The following is a 14,438-nucleotide window of genomic DNA, read 5'->3' as shown; positions in this document are numbered from 1 at the left end:
ATTGTAGGAGTCAGATAAATGTTTGTTGACTTAAACAATATCAACCTTATTTTGGATTGGTTTTATGGGAAAATATGTTTAACTCACATAAGTTAAATACTTACATAAGTTAAAATATGTTTAACTTATGGGAAAATATGACAACATACAAATAAACTTTATGGGAGCAAAATTTATGTTTTAGTTGAGGGTTGCTTTCTCTGGCACACTATGTTTGTCTCTAAATGTATGTAGGAAGGCATTTACCTGACTTTTCATACAGACACGCAAATGAGTCATTTCAAAAATAAGCACCATTTCTGGTCCAACACTTATTTAATTTATGAACCTATAATTTGCTTTTGGAAAAAACATCTCATAAAATGATGATGACTTGAGGCTTAAGAAAACTGGCACAGAGCTAGGAAAAAAAATGTAAACTTTGTGGCAACACTGCAAAGAAAAAATTTTAAGCAGCATTTATTGTTAGTAGCTGTTAAAAGTAAGCATTCACTGCAGACAGTCTTCCTTTAGAAAACACAGGCAATGACAGAGGATAACAAATAGATGTTGTTGCCAGTGAAAGTATGAGTGTTCTCTCCAGAAGAAACATGAAAATTGGGGAAAAAATTAGCAAAAGGCCAGTTTGGAAGATTGGTTAAGGAGAATATAATGTAATCACTGTTCAGCTATATATTCATCAAAGCCATTGACATAGTTCTCTTATTAGCTAATATTTAAAATTTTGTTTTAAGGAAATGGTACATCTGTAAAGTACCAGAGGCAAGAGGGTCTGGAGTAGTTGCCATTAAACGTCTTTGCTAATTGGACACGCCAGTCACTGCTACATTAGTCTGCAGTTTTACCTGACAGGCTAAACAAACTGAGTTAACTGAACATCTGAAATTAATGTGTTTCCTTTAAGAAACACGAAGTCTGATTCAATTAGCCTCCAAAGTCATGGAGCCTACCGAATTTAATGTTGGAGGTTTTCTTTTCTTAATGTGTACTCCACTGTTACAGAACCCAGATTAATGAGGGGATGTATTTTTTTTTGTCTTAGAGGCTGAAAACTTAAAAAATTGGATGAAAATTATGAAGATAGTCTGACATGATATATTAAGAGCTCTGAACGATGCCTAGGGACGTAGAAGAGAAGAAAAACACTTGAGTAAGTAAACAGAGTTTATGAGACTTGTTTATGCCAGGAAAGCAAGATGAATATTTCTGACTAAAAGTTAATTAACTATTTTGCCTCAGCGAGCCAATTTGTCGTCTTAAACTTTGATTCATTAACTACAAGCTGAAACGATTGCTTGCTCCTTAGTGTACTTGTAGACTGAGTTTGTGTTAAATGGTGCTGTGAGATATTGTCTCTTCTTCCCGATTGAAATTAACCAAAAAGGCTATTATAAAGAAAGTAAGAATTTTTAAGTGGCAGTAAGTAGATGGGTATTCTTTCAGAGCAAAGCGTAAGAACTATATGGCTGAACTGCAAAGCTAATAAACCCTTATTAAACAAAACAAGGGTAAATCCAGGATTTTTGAGTCTGCACATTTAATGGGGCATGAAAGTTGACGAGTTGGCAATTCTGAAGTTTTAAGACTTGTGAACTTATGAGTGGTTCCCCTTCAGGGTTTTTCACTTGGAGGCTCTAACCATTTTTTCTTTTAATCTGTTGTGCTGAGAAAAATAAATCTCCATTTGTCAAGATATTGGCTTTGTCTCTTATCATTGCATGTTTTGTGAAAGCCCATTTGTTGGATAAGGAACTTCTTTGAACTCACAAATGAGCAAGTGAAAAGAAAGGAATGTAGGGGAAAAGAGTACCAACTATACTCCTAATATATTTATCTTTAAGATTTTAAGAAGATATGTGAAGAGTCAGAATATATGCTTCTTTTAAAAAAGTCACACTCATACACAACTAAATCTATATCATAGGATATATTTGTAAAAATTCATGTAACTTAGGTAAGTTGTGTCTGTAAACTTTGATACAAATGGAAAAGAGGAAACACTATTCTTCACAAGGAGTGATTGCTTTTTTCTATAGCATACAACATGAAACCTGTCTTGCACTGGCTCTCTGATCCTAGCGTGGAAGACAAAGAGCCCTGTCCCTCTATGAGAATTCTTCTCATCAATGCAGATACTAGAGCCCCTTCAATATGGACTAGACCATGAGTTCCATGAGAGTAGGATGTGTGTTCATAGCTGTACCTAGTACCTAGAACAATGCTTATTGAATGAATAAAGCAATGACTGAACAAATGATGAATGTACCCAGACATTTTGATATCTACTGAGAAGGTTGTAGTCTTGTTTGGTGAAATGAACAACGAATTAAACCCAAGTTTTCTGCAAGAGTCTGGACTAAACAGAAAGTTTATGGTCAATGAGTTACAATCTTTGCTCTTCTACTTATTATGTAACTTTGAGTAATCTATTTAGTAAAGGGTGAAAGATTTATATGATCTGAAGAGAAACCAGAGCATGGGTAATCTATTTAATCTCTCTAATCTCAATTTTCTTATTCATAAATTAGGGTTAATAATGATAATACCTTTCTCATAGGCTTCCTGTGAGGAATGAAAAAGATACTGTTTGTAAAGTGCTTAGCAGAGTGCCTGCTACTTGGCTGTAAGAGTTTATGAAGCTGCCATCTGCTATGAGGTGATTAATCCTAAAATGAAATTTGTCTCAAAAGAGAGTCAGAAAACACCAGCATCTACAGTTGAGGCTTTAGAAAGGCAGAAAAATTTAACTAGCAGAAATTTATAAAATGACTTTTGCATTTTCAAAGATTTCAGCCTGTGATATATAATGATAATGAGTTACATTCATGACTGCTGTATTTACTAAAGAAAAAACACAAAAGTTGGCCAAGTTGGATATGTCTCATAATATATATAGGTACATATATGACATTATAAAAATAGCAAGAACATCAACAAAAATTAATACAGCCATTATATGGATTAAATGTCCAAAAGTTATAAAATTATCAGAAGTGTCATCACAATGGTGAAATAGAGTTTTATTTAAGAGAATCCTGAGATGCTTTAGAATAGCATGTATGTGTGTGGTGGGGTGTGGGGGAGGCACTGAGACTTTGGGGGATGGGTGGCTAAAGATTTTTTTGGGCATACTGAAAAAAAATGGAGCTTGGACCCTGATTAATATAGTACGATAGGAATGCTCTTTACCACTTGCAAATCAACTTCACATGTTGCCATAGTGAATGAGGGATGCAACCTTATATAGAATTTGCTTTTAATCCTTGTAACATAGCAGCAGGCTTGCTATCTTTGGTCTGTAAGGTGTACCTGTACGTTCTTCTCTGTGGAGGGAGAAAGAGGAGATTGTCCTTTGTTTCCCTAGCCACTATATCATCCACATTGAAGGGTCATGATAGACTACCATTGCTTGGGGTAGTTGTGGAGGTTGTTTACTGCAATTTACTCATCTCGACTAAAAGAAAACATGCATGCACACACACATACACAGCTGCAAAAGGTTCAATAAACAATTTTCTAAAAAATGGTAGTAGGAAACACATAACTTAAAATTTACCATCTTAACCGTTTTAAGTGTGCAGCTCAGTGGTGTTAAGTATTTTCATGTTGTTTTGCAACAGATCTCCAGAAATTTTTATCTTGTAAAATGGCAGCTCTGTATCCATTGAACAACTCCCCATTTTCCCCTCCCCTCTAGTTCCTGGAAACTACCATTCTACTTCTTGTTTCTATGAATTGGATTCCTTTAAATACCTCATATAAATGGAATCATACAGTATTTGTCTTCTGTGACTGGCCTATTTCATTTAGGCTAATGTCCTCAAGGTTCACCTGTGTCGTAGTATGTAATAGGATTTCGTTCTTTTTTAAGGCCCATAATATTCCATTGTATGTATATACCACATTTTCTTTATCCATTTATTTGTTGATGGACATTGGGTTGCATCTACTGGCTACTGTATGAAATGCTGCCATGAATGTGGGTGTGCACATGTCTTTGAGATCATGTCTAAGTGGCTCTTTATTCAATATTCCTGGTGAATAAATTCAAACCAGAACGGAATGGGGAATATCATGGAAAAGTCATCAATGTTTGTTTTAATCTAGTGAATTCCTTTCTTTTCACTACCAAAGGGTGTGGGGCATCACTGCCAAAATCTCTGTGTGATCCCTAAATGAATGTTCATTCTGCAGAAATGCCTTCTCTTTGTTTCGCATACCACCTAAACGCATTTTCATGTATCTTGGCTCTTATTAATTATTTTGGTACTTCTAAAATTCCTGCTTTATGTCCCCCCTTTTTGTGGGGTTTGATCTTTCCTTTTGTTTGAGGCAAGTTCATGACATTCTCTTATATTTTTGAGATTTTCAGCATTCCCATGAGTGTTCTAATACTCTACGTGTATCACTCCTCTACATGTTTATGCTCTTTTGAGTCATGGGTATGGAGATAAGAAGGAAGAAAGAGACCTATAATTCAAGAGTTGGTACCCATATCCTTGTCTTGATTTCATACAAGACAAAAAGGGTGAAGCAGCAATGTAAGTTTGTCTTAAGAGTAAGGATTAGGAGTTTCTTCTGTACCAGGGAGGATGTGGCAGGGCCAGTGACTAAGGCAATGGAAGTCAGCTTGGCAGGGAAGCTCAGCGAGGCACTATAAGTCACTATTAAGGGCCACAGTGTATGACAAAAGGCAACCAAGAAAGAACAAAAAGTAAGAGACCAAGACAAACAGGTATGTACCAAGAGAGGTAAAAAATTAGGTAAGATGTTTGGATATCAGGAATGGTACACAAGCAGCAAAAACTTAGGCATGTGTAGAGTTCATGGATTAATAACATTAATATTACCATTAAGAATTACAGGCCAGACACGGTGGCTCATGCCTGTAATCCCAGCACTTTGGGAGGCCAAGGCGGGCGGATCACTTGAGGTCAGCAGTTCAAAGGCCAGCCTGGCCAACTTGGTGAAAACCCATCTCTACCAAAACTACAAAAATTAGCCAGGTATGGGGGTGGGTGCCTGTAATTTCAGCTGCTCAGGAGACTGAGGCAGGAGAATTGCTTGAACCCGGGAGACAGAGGTAGCAGTGAGCCCAGATCACGCCACTGCACTCCAGCCTCGGCAACAAGAGTGAAGCGAGACTCCATCTCACAAAAAGAAAAAAAAAAAAAGATTTCTTAATTTGTACCAGATACTGTTAAGTACTTTTCATACATTGGGCCATTCAGTCCTTACTATAACCCTATGAGGTAAGTTCTACACTTAACTTTGCAAACAACGAAACAAAGTCTCAGAGAGGTCAAATAACCGATGCAAGGACACATTCAGCAATTGAAAGAGTTGGTTTTAAGATTCAATAATGGCTTCTGGTTGTAGGAATATATAAATTGAACTGGGGAAGTCAGGGGATAAGTAAAATGTCACTTAGCTCCCTGTAATGAGTCTTACAATGCATTTCCTGGTGTGTAACAGGTATCATTTATCATTTGATCAAGATTCAGTCAATGACCTTGTTTGCATAAATGAGATTTCAACCTACTTTCCTTAAAATCTGGTAGTTGCTTCTGCATAATCAAGCGAAAAGGACTATAGGAGTGAAAATCTTAAGTTTCCAATTTTTGAGAGATCGTTTTCAAACATGTTCCCAGACATAGTCCCATACTTACCAAAATTATCTTAAAATGTTGTTTAAAAATATTTTCACTTTAGAGAGGGATACTAGTTTTAACTGTTGTACTTTTAAAAATTGAAACATCTGCCTTCTAAGCCAGGCTTTAATAAAAAAAAGTTTTACTATTTTATATTTGGCATAAAAGTTTTGAAAAATGAGACATTAGGATTGTGATCCAAGACTTTAAAACTTGAGAAAGAATCTCACCCTGGGGGGAGGAATTGCAAGACTGAGAATGTGGAAGGGAAAGGATTGGATGGAAAGAATTTTGGATTTGGTACCAGAAGATGCAGGTTTATTTTTGTTTCCTGCTAAATCCAAACCTGAAACAGAGAATGATAATACCACGTTTTCAGAGTTGTTGTGTAATTTAAGTGAAATAATGTTACACAAAATATACTTTATTAAATGTAAATTTAGTGAAGCAAATGGTAGGCATTTATTGTTGCAACCGAATTACTAGTGTTAAGGCTATATAAATAAATCTTCAATACAACTTTTATTTTTCATGCTAATAATGCTTCTATCAATTTGAAGAGTCAAGAGAAGTAGCTGGTGAAAATAAGCATAGCTTGAAATATGAATTGTTAGTTGGTGAAGACGGGCCAAGACATCACACCTTCTCTTGGAGACAAAGACTAAATTACAAGTTCTTCCACCTGGACTTCCAGTTGTGGGAGTTCCAAGTTTCAGAAGTAACTTCCAAGACCCACAAGAGGGAGCTCATGCACTTCTTAGGCACTACTGGTTAGCTTTTTAATATCTTATTCAAAACAGGCAGTAGTTTGGGAGGTGAGGTGTGATGAAGAAAATGGATTAAGGGAAATGAACTTCTTCAAGAAAAATCATTGGGGAATACGAAGTTAACTCCTTTAGTGTGTTTGAAAGTGTCTGAGAAAATTTTGCCTAGAATCCCTTTTAACCAGCTCCCTTAAAGGAAAAGGAACTGCTGCAATCATTTCCAGATTAATCTTTCTGGCTTAACACCCATTCCAAATATTCTCTTCTTAGAAAAGAACATTGAGAGATGATTATCCAGTAATGTCATCCAACTCCACTTAGCCCAGGCTGCTTTGTGAGATAGCTAGGAATATCACAGTTTAGGCATTTGTGATCACAGCTGAATTCAGTTAATCATCCAGAGAGCAAGAGTAGAGTAGGGGTATATGCTCCCACATTTAACAACGTGCTTATTATCTGATGTAATTTTGTAGACTGTCAGAGATGAAGAAACCAGTTGTGTGTATGTGTGTGTGTGTGTGTGTGTGTGTGTGTGTGTGTGTGTCTGACTGAACATGTGTATGGTGGAGAATTGGGATGGGTAGAATGCAGCATGAAACAATGGCAGAGGGAGAGGTCCTCAGTTTTGATGTTACTCATTTTATGACGTGGCATACTTCTAAGGTCTACAAACATGATCCAAAATGAAATGTCTAAAAAGAACTAACACATCTGCATATAAAGCAACACAGTCAATAGAAGAGACAAACTTTGGCTACTAGTATTTTATTATAAATATTATATTGCAATTGAAAAGTAGGTACAATTATAAGTCCAGTCAATGTATTATAAGTAATAATTATTTCATGGAATGTTTATTTTCCAGAAAAGCTTTGTGAAAATTGAGTTGGTATCATATAAAATAGAATTTTCTCATTACATTTTATAATCAAATTGAAAATGCATTTCAATGTATACATTTTTGGCTCAATTAATATTGAAATTACTAAGGCAATACATCTTTTAAAGCAAATAATTAAAGGAAAATAATGTTTGTTTTTGACCAACCATTAACAACGACAGATTTTGCTGTTAGTAAGTTAGTAATGAAACAAACCATAAAATGCCAATTCATAGGGTTGGAGTTTGAATTAAATTAAATGCAGTGAGTTCAAGTTTGTTACCAGGAGAGGGTGATTGGCTACCTCCCAAAGGGTCTACACAAAGGAGTATTCACTATTGCCTGTGAAATCAGAACCTGGGTTGGTCAACCCTTTCAAAATGAATTAATCTTTCAGGGAATAATCAATATATTAATTAAATACAATGAGAAATATACCTTGAATTTTGAAATCAATATGACCAGTGAATTGTTTCATAATAGGAAAACCTCCCAGGTATGTATGTTATGTTTAATCAAATTGTTTTATATCTATACAATCAGAATAAAAGGACTGATTTGGTTAGCTAAAAGGGTTTTTGTTTGCCTTCCCCCCCACCCCCTGCATCTAAGTGATTTGAGAGACTGTTTTCTACTGCAGGAATAGCTTTTCTCATGGTATAGAAATATTTAATACCTGGGAGCCAACATCCTCTTCTTTGGATGCTGTTTGGATGGCCTTGGGGTATGGTAGAGGGTAGACACAGCTCTTGCTCTCAACTGATATCCAACTATCTCCTAGCAGGAGAGCAGACAGTAAACAGTAAGTGGACTAAATGTGATGGTGAGAGTGCTATGGATCATATAAGAAAAGGGCATTTCACCCAACTTGTGTAGTGGGGAAGGGTCAAGGAATACCTTCAAAGGAAACAATGTGAACCAATTTCACTTTTATCTGGAAAATTGTGTAGGAACAATAGACATCTGTCTTCAAGGATGTTTCAAACATAGTTGGCAATAAGTCCCATATTCCATATGATTGAAGGTGTGGGCAATTATTCAGCTACTTGGGCAGGATCAGATTATTTGGAATTCATGGGATCTTTCTCTTAATATTATTCAGTAATTCACCTCAACAGCATTTGTTGAACATGGCCTCATGACAATTGGATGTGGTTCATATTTCAGCTTGAACTTCTGGCTTGTTTTGATGTAGGATTCAGCTTACTGCACAGTCACTATCTTGTGGATTAGCTTACTATTGATAGGTATGACTAGTTTGGTTAATGGTTTGCCAAGGGAAACTATTAATCAGGAGACAAAAGAATATATGACTAATAAGGTAAGTGAATTACAAAAACACTTTCCTTCGAGTGCCATATCAAACATATGTAATCAAAATTGAACTACCAATATATCTGTCTGCAAATATGTTCCCCCACAAGCTCCACCAAGGGCATAATCATCATCCATTCAACTGCTCAGGCCAAAATCCTAGGAGTTATTTATGATTCTTCTTCTTCTTCCTACATAATTTATATCGAATCTCTCAGCAAATCCTGTTGGCTGTACCTCTAAAATATGTCCCAAATCCTGCCACTTCTTCTGATCTGTATTGCTAAAACTTTGGTCCAAGCCACCATCAATTTTCACCCAGACCTCTGCAACTAGTTGGTATCTTTTCTTCCAGTGTCCCCCTCACCCTACATCCCCTGTCCTGATGCACTTACATACAATAGGCAGAAGGATCCTACATAATTTCATTCCATTCTGTTCAGAATAATATCCAATCTTTATCTTGGCCTATAAGACCGCATCTGGATGTGGGCCCTGCTATCTCTCAGACCTCACTTTCCACCACTTACAACAGCCACCCTAATCTGTAGGATGTATCAGAGTGCTTTGTAGATTTACATCAAGTCTAATTGGATTTATAATGTTTTCTAAGATTTAAATTTCCATGCTGATCTTGTTATATTTACTGGGACTCTACTTCATGTGGATTTGAGTTACTGTCTAATGGCCTTTAATTTCAGCCTGAAAGACTCCAAATGTCCCTTAGACTAAATTCAATGTCTGGGTTTCAGGAACAATTTCAAGCAACTATTTTCCTGAGTATGGACTATTCTTTCTTATTTCTTTGCATTTCTCATAATTTGTTGAAAATTTGATGTTATAAATAATACAATGTAATAATTCTGATAATCAGGTTTTACCTCTCCCAAGGTTTTTTTGTTATTGTTTGTTGTGTTGTAATTGCCCAACAGTTTCTTCCTGCTCATTGCACATACAAAAATCAGTCTACTGAGGCTATGGTATTGCAGTAGAGAGTTTAATTGACATATTGTGGGCCCACATATGGGAGAATTGGAGTTATGACACAAATTTAGTCTTCCTGAAGGATTGGAGTTTAAAGTTTTTATGGACAATTTGGTGGACAGGGAGCTAGGAAATGGGTGCTGCTTATTGGTTAATGGAATGAAATTATAGGGGTGTGGAAAACAGAATGGTTGCTGCCGATTGGTTGGGGGGTAAAACTATAGGGGTGTTGAATATATTCCTCCTGTGCTGATTCTATCCTCGGGTGGGGCCACAGGATCAGTTGAGTCATAAGTCATGAGTCTGGGTGGGGTCATTCTGAAAGATATGTCAAAAAACCAATTTTAGTTTCTTCAATAGTGATGTAATCTATAGGAGCAATTCAGAAAGTCACAGATCTTGTGCTTACTGGCCACATGACCTCTGAGCAGTAAGACATTATAGAAACTATACCTATTTTATCAGAATTCAAGCCACTCTTATAATCCAAACATTGTAGACTTTTGTTAGTTTTACAAAGGCAGTTTAGTTTTGGGAAGGGCTATTATCATTTTTGTTTTAAGGTAAAACTATGAACTAAATTCCTCCCAAAGTTAGCTTGCTCTATGCTTAGGAATGACCAAGAAGAGCTTGGAGGTCAGAAGCAAGATGGAATCAAGTATGTCAGATTTCCCTTACTGTCGTAATTCTGCAAAGGCAATTTCAGTAGTAGTAGTTCTTGTATATATATGTGTGTGACTTTTCTAAATTGATTTTATGAAGTCTGTATTCTTTGTCATGTGTAAACCTGAAGTCTCTGTTTTGTTAGCTTAGTTGTGAGTTAATAATTGGAAAGAAATTTTTTTTTGAGTTCCTGAAACCAGTAAGTCTCCCAGTCTTTGCCAAGTGGCTCTCTGTGCACTTTAGGGCGTGAGTTTAACACTCAGTGAAACTGTTGATATCTTGTTTAATCTACATTTGCTGCTTGCATACAACCTCTTGAGCAGCCTCTGCATGTCTTTCCTGACTGAACATATGCAAAACTGTGCACAGCTCTGAACATGGATGTGAACTTCTAGATTGCCAGGTACATGTCAGAGCTTTCAAAACCCCTATGGAAATTTTATTCCCCAGGCTTTTCCTTTTTAAGCTTTTTGGTTAGTCTGTTATTTCTCTCAATTGTTATCAACTGTTTTAGGCAGCTGCAAAGTTAATCCATTGCCTGAAATTGTTTTCAGCAACACCTTCTCATCTGGGGGAAAAGAGCTTTTTGTACTGGGGGAAGTCCAAATCAGGTCCAGAGAGGTCAAATAATAAAAGTTCTCTGCTAATGGGGTTTTGAAAGGTCCAGCTGTGTTCTATCTTTAAAGTACAAAAAATGCAGGTTGTAATTTTTCAATGCTACTGTGGAATTGAAAAGCACTTAACCCATAGGATTGGGTTAAGTTAAAACACCACAGATGTCACCAGTGAGTTGTTTTTCTTGAGTACATATTTCATAGATTGCTGCAAGACTTTAATGCCCAGAGTTCTGAAAGGTGTATTTTGACATTTTTTGGTCAAATATTTTGTTACGAGGAGATACTTTTTGGAGGTTCTTAATCTATTTTCACTTGGCTGTTGTGACCTGGCTGTTGTTGATTTCTTTATGACAATTGCCTGCTAGTTTAATAAATTATTTTATAGTTTGAGTTACTATTATTGATTCTCTAAAGGCTTTTGTAATCATACCCTCTGCAAACAGAGATAGTTTTACTTCCTCTTTACCATTTTTTATGCCTTTAATTGACTTGTTTTGCTTACTTGCCTTGGTTAACACACAAATTTCAATGTTGCATAGTAGTGAAGACAGTGGTCAACCATATCTTGTTTTTTGTGTTAATGGAAATGCTTCTAGAGTTTTGTCTTAGTAAGATACTGGCTTTTGATATATTTTATCATGTGAATAAAGCACACTTTTATTGTTATTTTGTTGAATATTTTATCAGACACTGGTGTTGAATTTTGTCAAAGGCTTTAAAGCATCTCTACACGTGATGAAATTACTTTCTCCCTTAGATCTTTAAGATACTGTATTATATTAATGGTCTATCATTATTAATAATATTCAATATTGAGTCAGTTTGCATTTCTGGATTAAATTTTACTTTCTTAAAGTAGTATTTATTTTGTTTGCTAATATTTTAGTTAGAATTTTACATCAATATCCATACATTATATTGATCTGCAATTTTCTTTTTTTTAGCATTTTATCAATATTTTACTTGATTTTCTGTATTTTAAATGTTCTGGAACAATTTATGTAGCATTGAGACTATCTAATTTTTGAAAGTTTGTACAAGTTTACTTTTGAGTCATCTTTGTTTGGTACTGCATGGTCGGGTAGTTCTTGGAAAACTTACTGTTTCTTCCTGGGAAAATATCCAATTTATGCCTTCTTTCACTGATGTGGTCAAGTTTAGTAAACACTAGTTCTTCAATAACTTATCTGTTTATGTATTCAAATTAAATTATGTCAAAGTTACAAAGTAGTTTCTCATAAAAATATTATGTTTAGGCTGGGCGTGGTGGCTCACGCCTGTAATCCCAGCACTTTGGGAGGCCAAGGCAGGCGGATCATGAGGTCAGGAGATCGTGATCATCCTGGCTAACATGGTGAAACCCTGTCTCTACTAAAAATACAAAAAAAAATTAGCCGGGCGTGGTGGCAGGCGCTTGTAGTCCCAGCTACTCGGGAGGCTGAGGCAGGAGAATGGCGTGAACCTGGGAGGCGGAGCTTGCAGTGAGCTGAGATGCGCCACTGCACTCCAGCCTGGGCAACAGAGCAAGACTCCGTCTCCAAAAAAAAAAAAATTATGTTTAAATTATTGTTTCTCACTATAATTTCTCATTTTAAAATTTATGATTTCTCATTTTATTTTGGTTCACCTATTTTCTCTAAAAATGATTATTTGAAGTCTAATTTTCTATTCTCTGCCTTAATTTCTGATTTTATCTATATATTTCTTACCTCATGTCTTCATTTGGTTTATTTTCTTGTTTTTATTCTACCTCTGTGAGTTGCAAATTTATCTCATTTACTTTTATCTTTCATTTTTATTGGTCAAAGTAATAAAGGCTGTAGATTTTCTTCTCATCATTGCTTTAAATATGTCTCACAGATCCTCATTTGTAGCATTTTAACTATGATATTTTGGGAAAAAATCTGTTAGTTTGGTATATAATTCTCTTTGCTCAGAGGAGATTTTTAAATAAAAATAATTTCTGGATGATAAGATGGTTTCACTTATTTTTTCAAAGAATTTATCATATGTTTTGGGATCTGTGAATTTTGCATTAATATTTCTATTTTATGAAACTCACTAATATCTTCTTTGTGACTTAATGTATAATCTTTTGTAAATGTTCCATAGGTGCTTGAAACAACAGTGCATTTTCTTTTATGAACATATAAAAATTTTTAAGTATTCATGATTATATTGGTTATATTATTCATATCCAACCCTTTCCCTTGATCTCTTTGTTAATGAGTGTGACATATTACATTTTCCTATTATTAATGTGTTGGTATTTATGTCTTTTTCATGCTTTGTAGTTTTTTGCTCTTTAAAGATTGGTATAATATTTAATGTTGTATAGCCATTGCATCAATATTTGCATAGATCTTCAATGTTGTTACATCACATTTTGAATTGTGCTGAAATAGTGCTAAGAGTACTTTTTGCATTTAATCATTTTATTTTTGGTTTAATTTTTACTTTGTTATCAGTATTATTATCCCTGATTTCTTGTTGTTTTTATTTATTTGCTATATTATTGCCCATCTTTTAGCTTTCCAACATTATTTTGCTTTAGATATATCTCTTGAATTTGTATCAGTCAACTTTTGGTTATTGAGGTTTATCTTCCAGTAGATTCCGAAAGAGTGGCTTATGGGTACAGAATTTTTAAAACTCTTGCAATTTAAAATCCGTTTTCTATAGCTTGATACTTGAAGGGTATACAATATTTTATTCATACTTTTATACCTTGAGTTTGTTGAAAATGCCTTTTTATTATTACTTTGCTTTGTATGTTGCTTTTGGGAAATATGATGGCAGTCTAATTCATGGTCCCTTGTGTAAATATTTGATCTTTCTTTTAAAATGGGGGCCCTAAGATTTTTTATTTATATTTAAATCTATAGTCTTACTAGAATATATCTTAGAATTTATCATTGTATATCAGTATTCCCTTGTCATCAGTGAGACCTTGCAATAAATAGAATCAGATATTTAAATATGTATTAATAAACTTCTTAAGAACAGTTTTAGGTTTCTAGAATAATTGAGTAAAAAGGGTTGAGAGTTGCCATATATTTTCTCTTCCCCCTCTTCTCCCCTCTTCTCACAGTTTTTTCTATTATTAATATATTGTTTTAGTGTGATACATTTGTCACAGTTGATAAAACAATAATGACATATTAACTAAAGTTCATAATTTACAATAGAGTTAACTTTTTGTGTTTTGTGTATCTATGGGTTTTGACAAATGTGTATTATGTAACCACCACTATGTATCACACAGAATAGTTTCATTGTCCTGAAAATGCTCTGAGTTTCATCAGCTCATCCCTCCAACTTCCAAACCATAGCAACTACTGATCTACTTGCTATGTGTATGGTTTTGTCAGAGTCAGGTGTTTTATTTTTAATTTTTAGAAATTTTTCTTTCATTATAGTTTAAAATATTAGTTTTGTTACATTATTTTTCTTCATCAGAAACTTCAGCTGTGTATATATTATTTCTTATTTGCCTGTCTTTCATTTTCTCTTTGAAATTTTTACTTTTTTTTTATTCTCTTGGCCTTTTTTCTCCTTTTCTTCT

The 14,438-nt window shown here is 34.9% G+C and overlaps 1 long non-coding RNA gene across 1 annotated transcript in view; it reads left to right on the top strand.

Moving 5' to 3' along the window:
• Positions 1-14,438, top strand: part of LOC144334810 (uncharacterized) — a 71,600-nt gene that overhangs the window by 17,629 nt on the left and 39,533 nt on the right. The window contains exon 2 of the long non-coding RNA XR_013405051.1: positions 1,043-1,150. This is a non-coding gene — a long non-coding RNA (uncharacterized LOC144334810). The remainder of the gene's footprint in view (positions 1-1,042; positions 1,151-14,438) is intronic.

This window comes from Macaca mulatta, chromosome 15 (genome assembly GCF_049350105.2).
Source record: "Macaca mulatta isolate MMU2019108-1 chromosome 15, T2T-MMU8v2.0, whole genome shotgun sequence".
Lineage (NCBI taxonomy): Eukaryota > Metazoa > Chordata > Mammalia > Primates > Cercopithecidae > Macaca > Macaca mulatta.
This window is presented reverse-complemented; position numbering and strand designations above follow the sequence as displayed.